General features: G+C 38.7%; 2 long non-coding RNA genes across 2 annotated transcripts; both read right to left on the bottom strand.

Moving 5' to 3' along the window:
* Positions 1 to 4583: 4583 nt before the first annotated feature.
* Positions 4584 to 5596, bottom strand: LOC122063446. The gene is made up of 2 exons (XR_006135336.1): positions 5439 to 5596; positions 4584 to 5297 (listed from the first exon to the last, which is right to left on the bottom strand). It is a non-coding gene; the product is annotated as an uncharacterized LOC122063446 (long non-coding RNA).
* Positions 5597 to 9385: 3789 nt separating this feature from the next.
* Positions 9386 to 11088, bottom strand: LOC122063444. Its single transcript, XR_006135335.1, has 2 exons — positions 10622 to 11088; positions 9386 to 9791 (listed from the first exon to the last, which is right to left on the bottom strand). It is a non-coding gene; the product is annotated as an uncharacterized LOC122063444 (long non-coding RNA).
* Positions 11089 to 11730: the final 642 nt, after the last annotated feature.

Genomic DNA, 11730 nt, shown 5'->3' with positions numbered 1-11730 from the left:
CTAACCATGTAGGGGCTTAGTTAAAGCTCTTTAACTAAGTGACATGTCAACAAATGCCCACATTAGAAAATGAAAATTACTATTAGATTTTTTTTGGTAATGAACAAATTTACTGACGGTGATAAAATGTGTACAACCATTAGCTTCAAACTCACAAAGCTTGAGAAGCCAAGGAAAGGAATATGACTAATCTATCAAACACATGATAGACAAGACCCTTCCATGCCAGGATATCTGCAATACCATTCAAAGCCCTTGGAATACAAATGAAAAAAATGGAAGCAAATAAAGCACATTGTTGCAATATCAATGACTGCTGCCGCCGCCGCCGCCTCTAGAGGTGGTACTTGATCATAGTCTTGAATTTAATTAACATTAGACGTTAAAAAATGAGAAAGCAAGAACTCAAATCCCAAGGGGGTTGCCGAGTTGGCAAGAGACCTTCACCTCAGGAAGCATATGATTCTAAGTTCGACTTCTTTTACCCCCTTGGGGCCATTGGGGTGTTTAATGTTCTTCATTGCTTTCAGTGAAAGTTTAATGGTTCTCATTCAACCCTGGTATGACACGGTCTATGCGGTGGTGGGACCAATATGGGCCCGCGTCATTAGCAAAAAAAAAAAAAAAAAGAGAGAAAGCATGAACTCACACAAAATTTAAAATCGTGAATAACCATAATTAAAGTATGAAACATATCTTTTAACCATTGGTGTTTTTTTAAACTCTTCCACAAAGATTTTTTTCTTAAATAATTTAAGGGGAAAAAAGAAAGTAACCATCTCCGCCCTTTATGCACACAGCTAGGCATGGAAAGACCCAACTGCCCTTGCATATGCACACTGAACATGCCTCTACTTGGCCTCCCATTGGCCGCACTCTAGTTCATTAATCACGTTGCCGGTTATCGTTTAACTTTCATTTTATTCTTGGTCTTTCACCCACACTAGGGTCAGACAGGAACCCACATAAGGGGTCATACAAGAGACCCATGAGAAGCCAACAAACGGGTCACTAGGCCACACTATTATTAACTACTAACCAAAGGTGGAAGGTCAAACCTTCACTGGACTTATGCTCATAGTTAGTAAAATACGCGTATAATATGCGCATCCGAACGTTTAATTCAAAAGTTTGTAATTTGGCGTATCAATCTAAAAAAACCGTTTAATACGCGGATTTTAAAGATAATCGTATTATAATCAAATAATACTCGTATAATACGTTATATACTCAATAAAACTTTTGGGTTTAAAAAAAAAATGAGATCTATCTGAATGGGTCAAATCTCTATTCCCGACCCTTGTCTTCTATCAGGAACCCTAATCGATTGAAACTATAACCCTTCTTCTTCCCTCATCTAAGTAAACAAAAAAAAAGAGGAACCCTTGCCCCAGTGACCCCCTCTCCTTCATCTCCGTTCTCGGCGACCAGCGACTGAGGGCGATAGGTAAGACATCAATACCCTTGCTCTCATTCTCTTCTCCATTTCTCTTTCCATCAATTGTTGAAAACCCAATCAATCCTTCCTCTTCTTCATTTCTCTTCCCATTGGTAGTTGAAAATCCAATAGAGGGCGATTGCATTTGCAAATAATTTTTAATGGGAAGAAAGAAAGACTCAAAAGAGATGACTCACATGAACAAACATGGCCAAGGGCAGCATTCTCCAAAAGGGGTTGAAATGAAAACATTTCTAGGAAATTTAGCATACAATCGCCATTTGAATTGGACCAACAATTATTTACAGACATAGTTGCAGCTGGACAACGTGAAGAATTAGAAAGAGGGAAATGACACAAGTGTTCTCCTCCCTTTGTTCTTGCAATACTGCATCTGAGAAATCAAAGGAGTTGAAGGGAGGAGGTTCTTGAGCCTTAAAATTGAATTGTGACCATTCTTAGATTGTACTCCCATGGAAATTTCAAGAAAATCTAAGCTCATCTCTGGGATGAACGATTGCAAACACTTATTCTCCATCTTCTTGAATCTTGTTTTCATACCAAGAAAAAGAAAAGAACATGTAAAAGTTACAAGACGAGATGAGGTTTGATTCTCCTTTTAGTTCTTTCTACCATACCCTTTTTAGGGGTTAAAATTAATTAATATTAAACGTGAAAATTCAAAAGAATGGGAAATGATTTCAAATTGGAAAATCAGGTTGGATTTTTGTGTCCATAAAAGCATGATAGATTAGAATTTAGTTTCAAACAATCATTTTTAATCCTGGATTTTTGCTCCCGGACTTTTACAGAGCAACCTTATTAAACATGTACCGTATCATTGCCGTACGTGTTTTATTGCACTGGACTTTTTGAAATGTATTATTACCGCATGGTCCATTTAATTGATGTACGTATCCGCTCCCGTATTATTGCCGTCCCCGAACTTACTAACTATGCTTACGCTAGAGCAACCTGGGTGCTTGCCACTGAGATAGAAGCTCATCTCTTGACAAAAAATGGATTCATTCCAAAGAGCTACCTCAAGGAAAGGGTGTCAATCAGTTCAGTTTCAATTATTTGAATTGATTCAAGATAACAATAAGGGTACAAATAAAAAATAACCGAACCAAGAATAGAAACACTCAGTTCCTTATTCGATTTTAATTCAGTTTCATATTCAGTTTATAATTCACGAAACCTTTTTCAAACATTAAAAAGGATAGAATTTACCATCCACAGTGATTGAATTAGTAAAAAAGAATATAACTTTACCCGGTTCCTTATTCGGTTCAATGAAAACCAAAACTAACTGATTTGTTTTTGTTCGATTTTAAAAAATCCAGTTTTAGTTTCGACTTTTTATTTCTATTCTAATTGACACCCTTGCCTCAAGGGATAACTCAGTTGGTAAAGACCAACACCTCACAACTAAAAGGTCATCAGTTCAACACTCATTCGGGGACTACCTATCAGGAAAAAAAATTATGAAAGACCTAAAGCAACTCTTATATCTATGAGGAGAAGATATCAAACCAGTCAAAAGTACCCCATGATGCCCAGCAAATTTACAAGTACACTGTACAACCTAACAGCATCGGTAAGTACCCAAAACTTCCAATGGTTTGCTTCTTCTGTGGTAGAATAGGCCAGGAGAAGAAACATTATAGTGTGCAACAACTTGAAGCCCAAGGGTCAAGTTCTCCAATATATCACGGAAGGCACTTAAGAGTCCGACTAAGGATGATGGCCAATCCGTTAAGTGGGCTGGAAGGATCTATTGCACTTAATCTTTAATAAAAGCCCATCTACTTACAGGAATCTATGTCTCTATCTTCATATGGGCCTGCAAAGGATCCTTTAATCTTCTCTAACTCTCAAGCCCATCCAAGTACTATAGTGGACTATATAGTAGAGTAGTAGACCTTTGGATAATTGTGCTACCACAACATCTCGTGTCAGCCATGCCCCTCCTGATTATTGAGGATATGTGCTATGTGCTATGTGCTATGTGCCGAGGAAGAGATGCCACATAGGCATGGAGTGAACTCTCTCTCTCTCACGAGTTCGCTCTTGGATAAAAGTGTGTATGTGGCTGTTGAGCATGATGAGTAGTTATCTTGTTATTAATCTTAATAGTAGTTATTGGTTTTAATTATTATGTGGGGTTTTAGTGGATCTAAGAAGTTATTTCAATTGACATGGTCATGGGTAGTGTCATGGCTATGTGGTCACCATGGGAAGGGAAGTTATGTAACCATGAATGTATATTATACATTAATAGATGGCTAATAGAAAATGGACTTTTGAATCAAACCAAACTCTATGAGTTAAGGTCGTTAGGCTTCGGTCGTAAAGCCACCCCATTTTTCTTAGGTAAATATTGATTTAAATCTCATTTGGGTGATTGAATACTATAATGTATATGTTTATTTTTTTTTTATATCAAGTGATATATATATGCTTGTTACATACTGAATATTTGTCCGTATTTTTGCCCCCGGATTTTTACAGAGCAGTTGTAGTAAACACGTATTGTATCATTGTCGTACACATTTTGTTGCGTCGGATTTTTTTAAAGTATTATTGCCTTATGGCCCATTTAATTGCCAAGCGTATCCGTTCCCATATTATTGTCGCTCCCGAACTTACCAAACATAATAGAATTTCTTAAACAAAGAAAAAGTACAATTTTTGTACTTTTTTCTTCTCTTTTTTTTTTCTGGAAAGAAAAGAAAAGAAAAGATATGAAAAGAAAAAGGAATCAAGAAAAGAAAAAAATAGAAATGGTAAGAAAAAAATTTATGTCTGTTTGGCTACCAATAAAAGAAAAGAAAAGAATTTTTTATTTTCATGTGTTAGGCAAGACTTTTTTTTCTTCCTTTTTTTTTTTTTTTTTTTTTTAATCACAAGAAAAAGTTCACCATTCTTAAGGTGAATTTTGAAATTCAAAAAAAAAATCTTCTTTGAGTGACACTCCAGAGTCCAGACACACTGAGAATTTCTAAAACCAAGAGTGTACTTTTTTCTTTTTTTTATTTACAACGCCACCCCCTAGAGAATTACACTATTATAAGAACACCTCATCTGCTTCACCAAATTAGACTCAGACCCCCTACCGTCAGTCACTGTTAAGGAATATACCTTTTATACTAATGTCAGCTACTATATTTTATTTTAAATACCAAAATACATTTACTAAATGTGAAGTACCTAAAATACCCATGTAATAACCCACTGCTTTTCTTCTCTACAGGCGAAACCCCTCGTCATCCTCCCATTCCCAGTCTTCACCGTTGTCGGAATCAAAAGAAGAATGCTGGGACACACGTATAAGTCGGCAATCTCCATGTCCCTAATCTTCCATGACGGCTCAATGAATGTTTCTCCCGACGTAGTGTGACCTTATCAGCCCTTGTTGGAAGGGAACCCCTGCCTTCTCTGCATACCCAAGAGCCGCAACCACACCGGAATCCAGTACAGCTATCACAAGTTCACAACATCACAATCTACAGGCACTTCAGTGGCCAGTATCTGCCCAAAAGCATGACGAGATTCATAAACTGATCGACTAAATAGCCTTGACATTGGTGTTACAGTATTACCGGATTTCTCTTCCACCGAATCTGCTGGGACCGATCCTACCGGATTCCAGATTTTTTAGACACTGAAGACAAAAGAAAGAATCCCAAAGTATATTATTCTATTTTAAATGATTTGTTCATCCAGAGGAGAACCTCTCATCTAAGCAGCAGCAGACCTTGTGCTCATTCAACATGTCTGTGTTAATCGGGCATCCTCGACAATTGGATGCTTTGATCATTCAAACCCCTCTTCTTGATCCTAAGATGTACAAGTCCTAAGAACGAGATAAAATTGTGAAATTGTTTGATGATTTGATTATTAAAAAAAAAAAAAAAAAAAAAAAGAAAAGAAAAGAAAAAATGTGATGGAAAGAAGAATTGGCAATGGCGGATGAGAATATGAGATGGGGACTTACCTGTGCAGATTTCGCCATTGGGTCCACTGGGGCAAACTGCAAAGGCATAAGAACTGTTTATCGTAATATCCGCAGCGGCCACCGCTTGCTTCGCATCGACTGCAATTACTATTCTCTGTCCATTCCAATAAAAACCCTCTATTCATCAAACTGTCTCAATGTATACTAGTGACCCCATCCGATATTTGGATTCTCGATAGATATAGCCGACAACGATCCCTGACTCCTGCCAGAGTCGTCAGTCTCTGTACTCCAATTTTCAGCCTTAGTTGATTTTCCTGCATCGGCATGAACGAAATCTGTCTTCTCTCTCCTTATTCTCTGTACCACCGATCTTTTCATACTCCGTTGGATCTGAAGCTTTTATCACAACAATGTCCTTAAGGTTGATCAAATTAGAACTGAGGTGAAAGAATCTTTGCTGCCACCGTCGAGGAGCTCGTACTGAATATCGGCATATGCGAACTCTTCTTTTGTGATTCCAGAGACACTGGAAATTCCATTAATGAATCTTAGGTTAAAACATGAGTTTTAGTGAATAGGGAGGATATAATAAGTCATTTTAACTCATCATTTAATAAAGACTGACGATAAGGGGTCTGAGTCTAATTTTGTGAAAGAGATGGGGTGTTTCTATAATGTTGGCATTCTCCAGGGGGTGGCATTGTAAATTATCCTTCTTTTATTGGCTACCAAACACCACCTCAGTCTTTGACTGTCTTGGACAGATGAATTTGAAAGGGTCAAAATATTTGGATTTTTCTCTATTCAGTGCGTTAACACTACATGGCATTCATGCATGCTGGGTTCATCTCATGGGCATGAGTTAATGTTTTCACTTTTCGGGTGAAACCCTACCTGACTAGAACAGTCAGTATTTGGGTGTTTACAGTATTCAGTTTGTCTAGGTAGGGACTACCTTGCATTGGCAGTGCCTGAGTATTAATCAGTCGATGCTTGAGTCTAACATGTTTAGTAATCAATCAAACAGTCTCAGACTTTAACCGTTTGATTTAAGTCGGACCTATTATTGTGGGCCAAATTTTGACACCCTTACAGCACGTTTATGATGTGTTTTAGGCTCCTGCCGCTACAGGATCTAGAGGGAGGTAGATATGTACATAGCTTTACTCTTGCTCTATGAAGAGGTTGTTTCCCGATTTAAAATTAAGACCATTATATCGCAATAGAGTAACCTTTCTGTTACATCAAGGCCTACCTTTTAGTAACTTGTGACCTCACTGTTGGTAAACTTGCAAAATTCTTTAACTTAAAAATAAAATTTCTTGGAACATCCTTTCCTATTATGCTGCAAATAATAGTCTAAAAATTTTAGGGTTTAAGCTAGGCTTGACATTGTGGGCCAGGGTTAGACCTGAGTTGATGCCTTAATTTGAGCCTATCCCAACCCAACCACATCTCTCTCTCTCTCCCCGCCCATGTGGCCTATCAATTTCTATGAAATTGGAACTATTTTAAGGCAATCACACATGCTAATATTATATGATATTGCTTGCATGTCAAGGCTTAGAGTATAATCCAAATTAATATTGAATAGTTTTATCAGACACCTATACAAATTCTTTCTTTGAAACTAGAGCCATTTCAAACCCACCCCCACCCCCACCCCCACCCCCATCCCCACCCAAAAAATAAAAATAAAAATAAAATATTGGAACCAAAACTTAGAAACGAAAGCATGAATAAATTTTTAATCAAAATGTACTATGCATTGTACCCAGCCCATGTGTCCCATGGTTAGATTTTATTTATATTTTTTTTCTTCTATTTTTAATCCCTTGGGACAATTGATAAAGACCGTGTACTTAGTTTGGTTGGGTCTGTATATTCCCTTCCGCGTGGTAATTTAGTCTCTCAAAATTTTTGAAAAAGTCGGTATCACCTGGAGAATTAGTTTTTCACATACCTACAATAGGCTATATTGTCAAATTTTGATTCAAACTGAATTTACCAACTGACAAAATCTTGGAAGCTAGTCTCTTTTATGCTTAGATATAGAGAGAGGCCTTCTTTGGTGGTTTTAAAATTTACAATATGGTTGATTGGGGGTGGTCAAATTTTGTAGACAGGTAAAGCCCAAGTCTCCATTTACATATTAAGTTTTAGGAAAAATGAATGTAATCAGATGGTTCTATCAAAAATAAATAAAAATTGTAATCACATGGGAAAAATAAGTTATGAATATATTTTGGAAAATTTGAATGTAGGAGGATCCATGTGGTTGTAAGGGAAACACAAATATTTTCCTAGAAAATGAAATATATTTTGTAGAAAAATCACTTTTATTGTTTGATTACAAGGAAAATGTAGACATTTCTCTAGGAAGTAAAATGTATTTTACATAAAATGCAAATATTTCCTTTCAATTCCCTTTCCCCACTTTGCTGAAAGTTTTTGATAAAAATACTTAAAAGTAAATGGACAACCAAAAAATGAAAAAGGGAAAATGTCAATATTTGAAAAGGGTATATGTAGGGGTGCAACAGGGTCGGGTTGGGCTGAGCTTCTTAAAACCCTAACCCAACCCTAATTCCCCTTAACTAGGCCCAAACCCGCCCTTACCCTGACTCAAGTCTGCAAAACTTCAACCTAGGCCCAACCCTTCAGGGTTCTGCCCAATCCTCACTCACCTTGATTGACCTTGATTTTTCAAGGTCGGGCCGAGGTGACCCTGATTGACCCTGACCCTGGTTTGTCATCAAGGGCTGGGAGGATCTTGATTGACCCTGACCATAGTTTGCTATCAAGGGCCGAGTATAACCTGATTTTTTTTTAGAGAGTTTTTTTTTTTTTTTTTTGGGTAAGAAAAGCAAGAGAGATCAGTGAGAAGATATATTAGGGGTTTTGATGTGTCAATGACTCAATGTCAAACAATATCTAAAATTAAGTTAATATCATGGCTAACATTAGGGTCACAATCAGAGTCATCATCAAGGGCAAAAACTAGGGCCAAAAGTCAGGATAAAAAAATCAGGGCCAAGTTTAGGGCGGGCTGAATGGGCCAAAGACATCAACCCTTACCCGCCCTAACCCTGATTTTGGGTCAGAAATTTCAGGGTCAAGCCGGCCCTCAGGGCCAAAATTTTTGGCTTGATACTTGTTCAGGATCAGGGCGGGTTCGGGCAATCAAGGCCAAACTTGCACCCCTAGGTATATGATTGAATTTAATTCTCAAATTTAACAAAGGAAATGCAAGTGACCGCTGTTATCACCATCGCTGGCTGGACTTCCAAGGGGCATGATGAAACCCTCACAAGGAGTTAGAAAAAAAAAAGGGGGGGGGATTTTTTTTGCCAACGACGGATTTCCAAGCTTTTGGTCTGACTAGTCCCGTGGGCCCGTACTGACCCCACAAGCACATGAACCGGCTCATACCGGGGTTCATTAAGAACCATTCAACTTTCACTAAAAACAGTGAAGAACACTAAATACCCTGGTGTGAGTAGCCTAAGGTGTGCTTAGTGGAAGTCGAACTTAGGACGTCCGAGTTTATGCCTCGTGCCAAGTTCATTGTTCAACAAAAAGAGATAAACACGCACAAACCGTGGAGATATGACACACACAAATGGTAAGAAAATATGTCCATAGTGAATTTTTCACTCCCCTGAAGCGGAGAAGGTGAACCTCATTGCTGACCTAATAAGAGTGCATTGTCACCACCTTTTGCCAGATTAAAAAGTTGGTGAGCCATGCAAAGCACCCTTAGCGATAGATAAGTCAATGCTTTAGAGAAGAAGAAAAGAAGAAAATATCAAATGTGTATCAACATTTAGCACTTCACACAACATACCACATGGCAGGACGTGATTGACCCTAGACATTTTTAAAATGTTTGCGAAAAAATGACTAGAGGAGGCAGCTCAATTAAACAATTATATTCCCCAAGAGTTCACCTAGTTGTGCTCTACTCGCGTGGAACGGTGATGTGGCGATTTCAACTAATTGATCATAGGGAATAATTTATATACATGTCAAATTTTAAAACCAACTCTGAACTACTTACCAGAAAAAGGAAAAAAAAAAATTAGAAACTCTAAAGTTCCCCTACTATTGGATCTATACAAACCATCTCAATTCTTTTTCCGGAGACTTTCCAGTGCACTTCACTGGGAGTTGCTAGTGTCTTGTGTCCTTGAGGTAGGGACTGGCCCCAGCTTGGAGGGGGCAAGGAAAACTCCAGTGCCCCGCGAACTGGGAATCGAGGCGGAGGACGAACAGCAGCCCATCCGGTTGATACCCCACATGTTGGGATAACCCGAGGTGAAGACACCCAAGGATACGGTGGTGTTTCATTCGATGAGGCATTTTGCAAACCATCACCAAACATCTGTCCTGCTTCACATCAAACCAGATTACTTAGAATTATTGACAATTACAGCAGAAGAAACACCAATAGACTCACAGATAAAGCGAATAATTCCATTGTAAAAAGAGAGAATAAAGAAGAGAACAGAATGATTACAGGATGCCTCTGCAAAGACTCTTTGTGGAGTCCAGCATGAACAGAAGCAATCCTTCCAAAACTTTCCCACTTTTCCACCCTTCCTTGTGGTGTGATTGTTAATAACAATTTCAAATCAGTGGAGTTCGAACTCAAAAATTGTTGGAGGATGATTGACAATTCTACTTGACCAACTCCAGGCTGACAAAGAAAATCAGAATGGAAACTCTCCCTGTTCTGCGTTTGATTTGCATGTTTACCTAAGGCATCACCCTCTTCTTTTCTCTTCTTTTCAACCCCCTCTTACTCCTCCTCTCCCCCCACCCCCCTATCTTTCAGTATTCGGTTTTGAACGGTTACCCCGCTCCCTACCCTTGGATCAACAGTGATGTCCTGATGAGCTTATCCTCATCCTCCACCATTGTTTCTCTCTCTCCATCTTAACCCTCATCAGTTTTCCTTTCCCTTGGGACACCCTCCCACCCTTTTTAACCTTTTGATACAATTGGGTGAAATTTTTTAGTTTGATTTATTTCCTTTTTAAAATAGCTTGCGAATCAAGCTTTATTTGATTTGGATTCCATATTTGTATCAGATTTAGAATATGAAAGTAGGTTATTTCTAAGTCGTTAAATATCAGCTTGTACCCAATGATTTAGATGGGTTTAGAAGAAGCGAAATTGATTGAAACTTGGCTCAAAACCATGAGTGCCTTGCGTACCTTTCTCCCTCTCCTTCCCTGATTTTATCGTCTCCTCGTCTCTTCCGTCTTCTCTTCTTCCATTCGTTAATTCCTGCAGCTGTTCCTTCAGACAGAAAAAGGTTTTGCAAATATTCTGATTGGAGCTACAGGTAGCACAACTTTGGGAATAGCTACCGTTACTCCTAAACGACTCCCCCTACATGTTCCTGAGTTCGAATCCTTGCTGGAATATGAAATTTCAGGTTAAGTTTCAGACCTGTTCTCCATTACTGCCGCCTGGGTTGCTTGCAGGAATTTTTTATTAGCTTCTGGCTCAATGTTTCGACTGCTTGTTGCTTGGATTTCAGAGTACGATTGACTAGCTACCTGAACTGAAAACAGATCCGTGCCCATACTAGAAAGTTCTCCCACTCAAAACCCCTCTCGGTCCTCCGCCTCCCTCTTCTTGAGGTGAGGTTGAAGAGACAACTACTTCCCCACGATTTCTTTACCCTATTATTACCCCTTAGCCTATACTTCCACTTTGCTTAATCACTTTTGTGCTCATCTCATACTTAGTTATCTAGACCCTTGCATATTCTGTTTATTACAAACATGCCACTCCTTATTAGAAATTCCCAATTATTTACAAGTTTGCCATTCTTTTCTAGACTACCACTTATCTCAAGTTGAATTATCTATTATTTCGTGGGTCCATAAGCGATCCGATTCCAGTTTTGAAACCCAGATTCGCATCACATTTTCATTTCCCTTTCCTCTATTCTTTCCCTTTTTGTTGCATACTAATCTGATGCCTAGCACATCTCTATCCACGGCAAAACATTTACCACCAGCCTCTTCCTCTTCTTCTACCCTGCGTCTTGTTGGATCCTCTGTCTAGATCTCCTGTCAACCGTCTATAGCTTCATTGCCTTGTTCCCGTCTGAACCCCTCCTCCTTCTCTCCCAAAGCTGTTTGGGGTGCCCCTTCCATCGACATCTACAATGACCTCACCGCTAAACCTTGTTCCCTTCCTGCAATTTCTCTAGTTGGTATTGTTATTAACTCCCATGTCCCTTCGAAAGAGATATTAAGGGATTCTTTGGTGTTTCTTAGATTCCAAAGGTGCTATCTTTGGGGATAAGAAG

This window comes from Macadamia integrifolia, unplaced genomic scaffold, assembly GCF_013358625.1.
Source record: "Macadamia integrifolia cultivar HAES 741 unplaced genomic scaffold, SCU_Mint_v3 scaffold1326, whole genome shotgun sequence".
Taxonomy (NCBI): Eukaryota; Viridiplantae; Streptophyta; class Magnoliopsida; order Proteales; family Proteaceae; genus Macadamia; species Macadamia integrifolia.
This window is presented reverse-complemented; position numbering and strand designations above follow the sequence as displayed.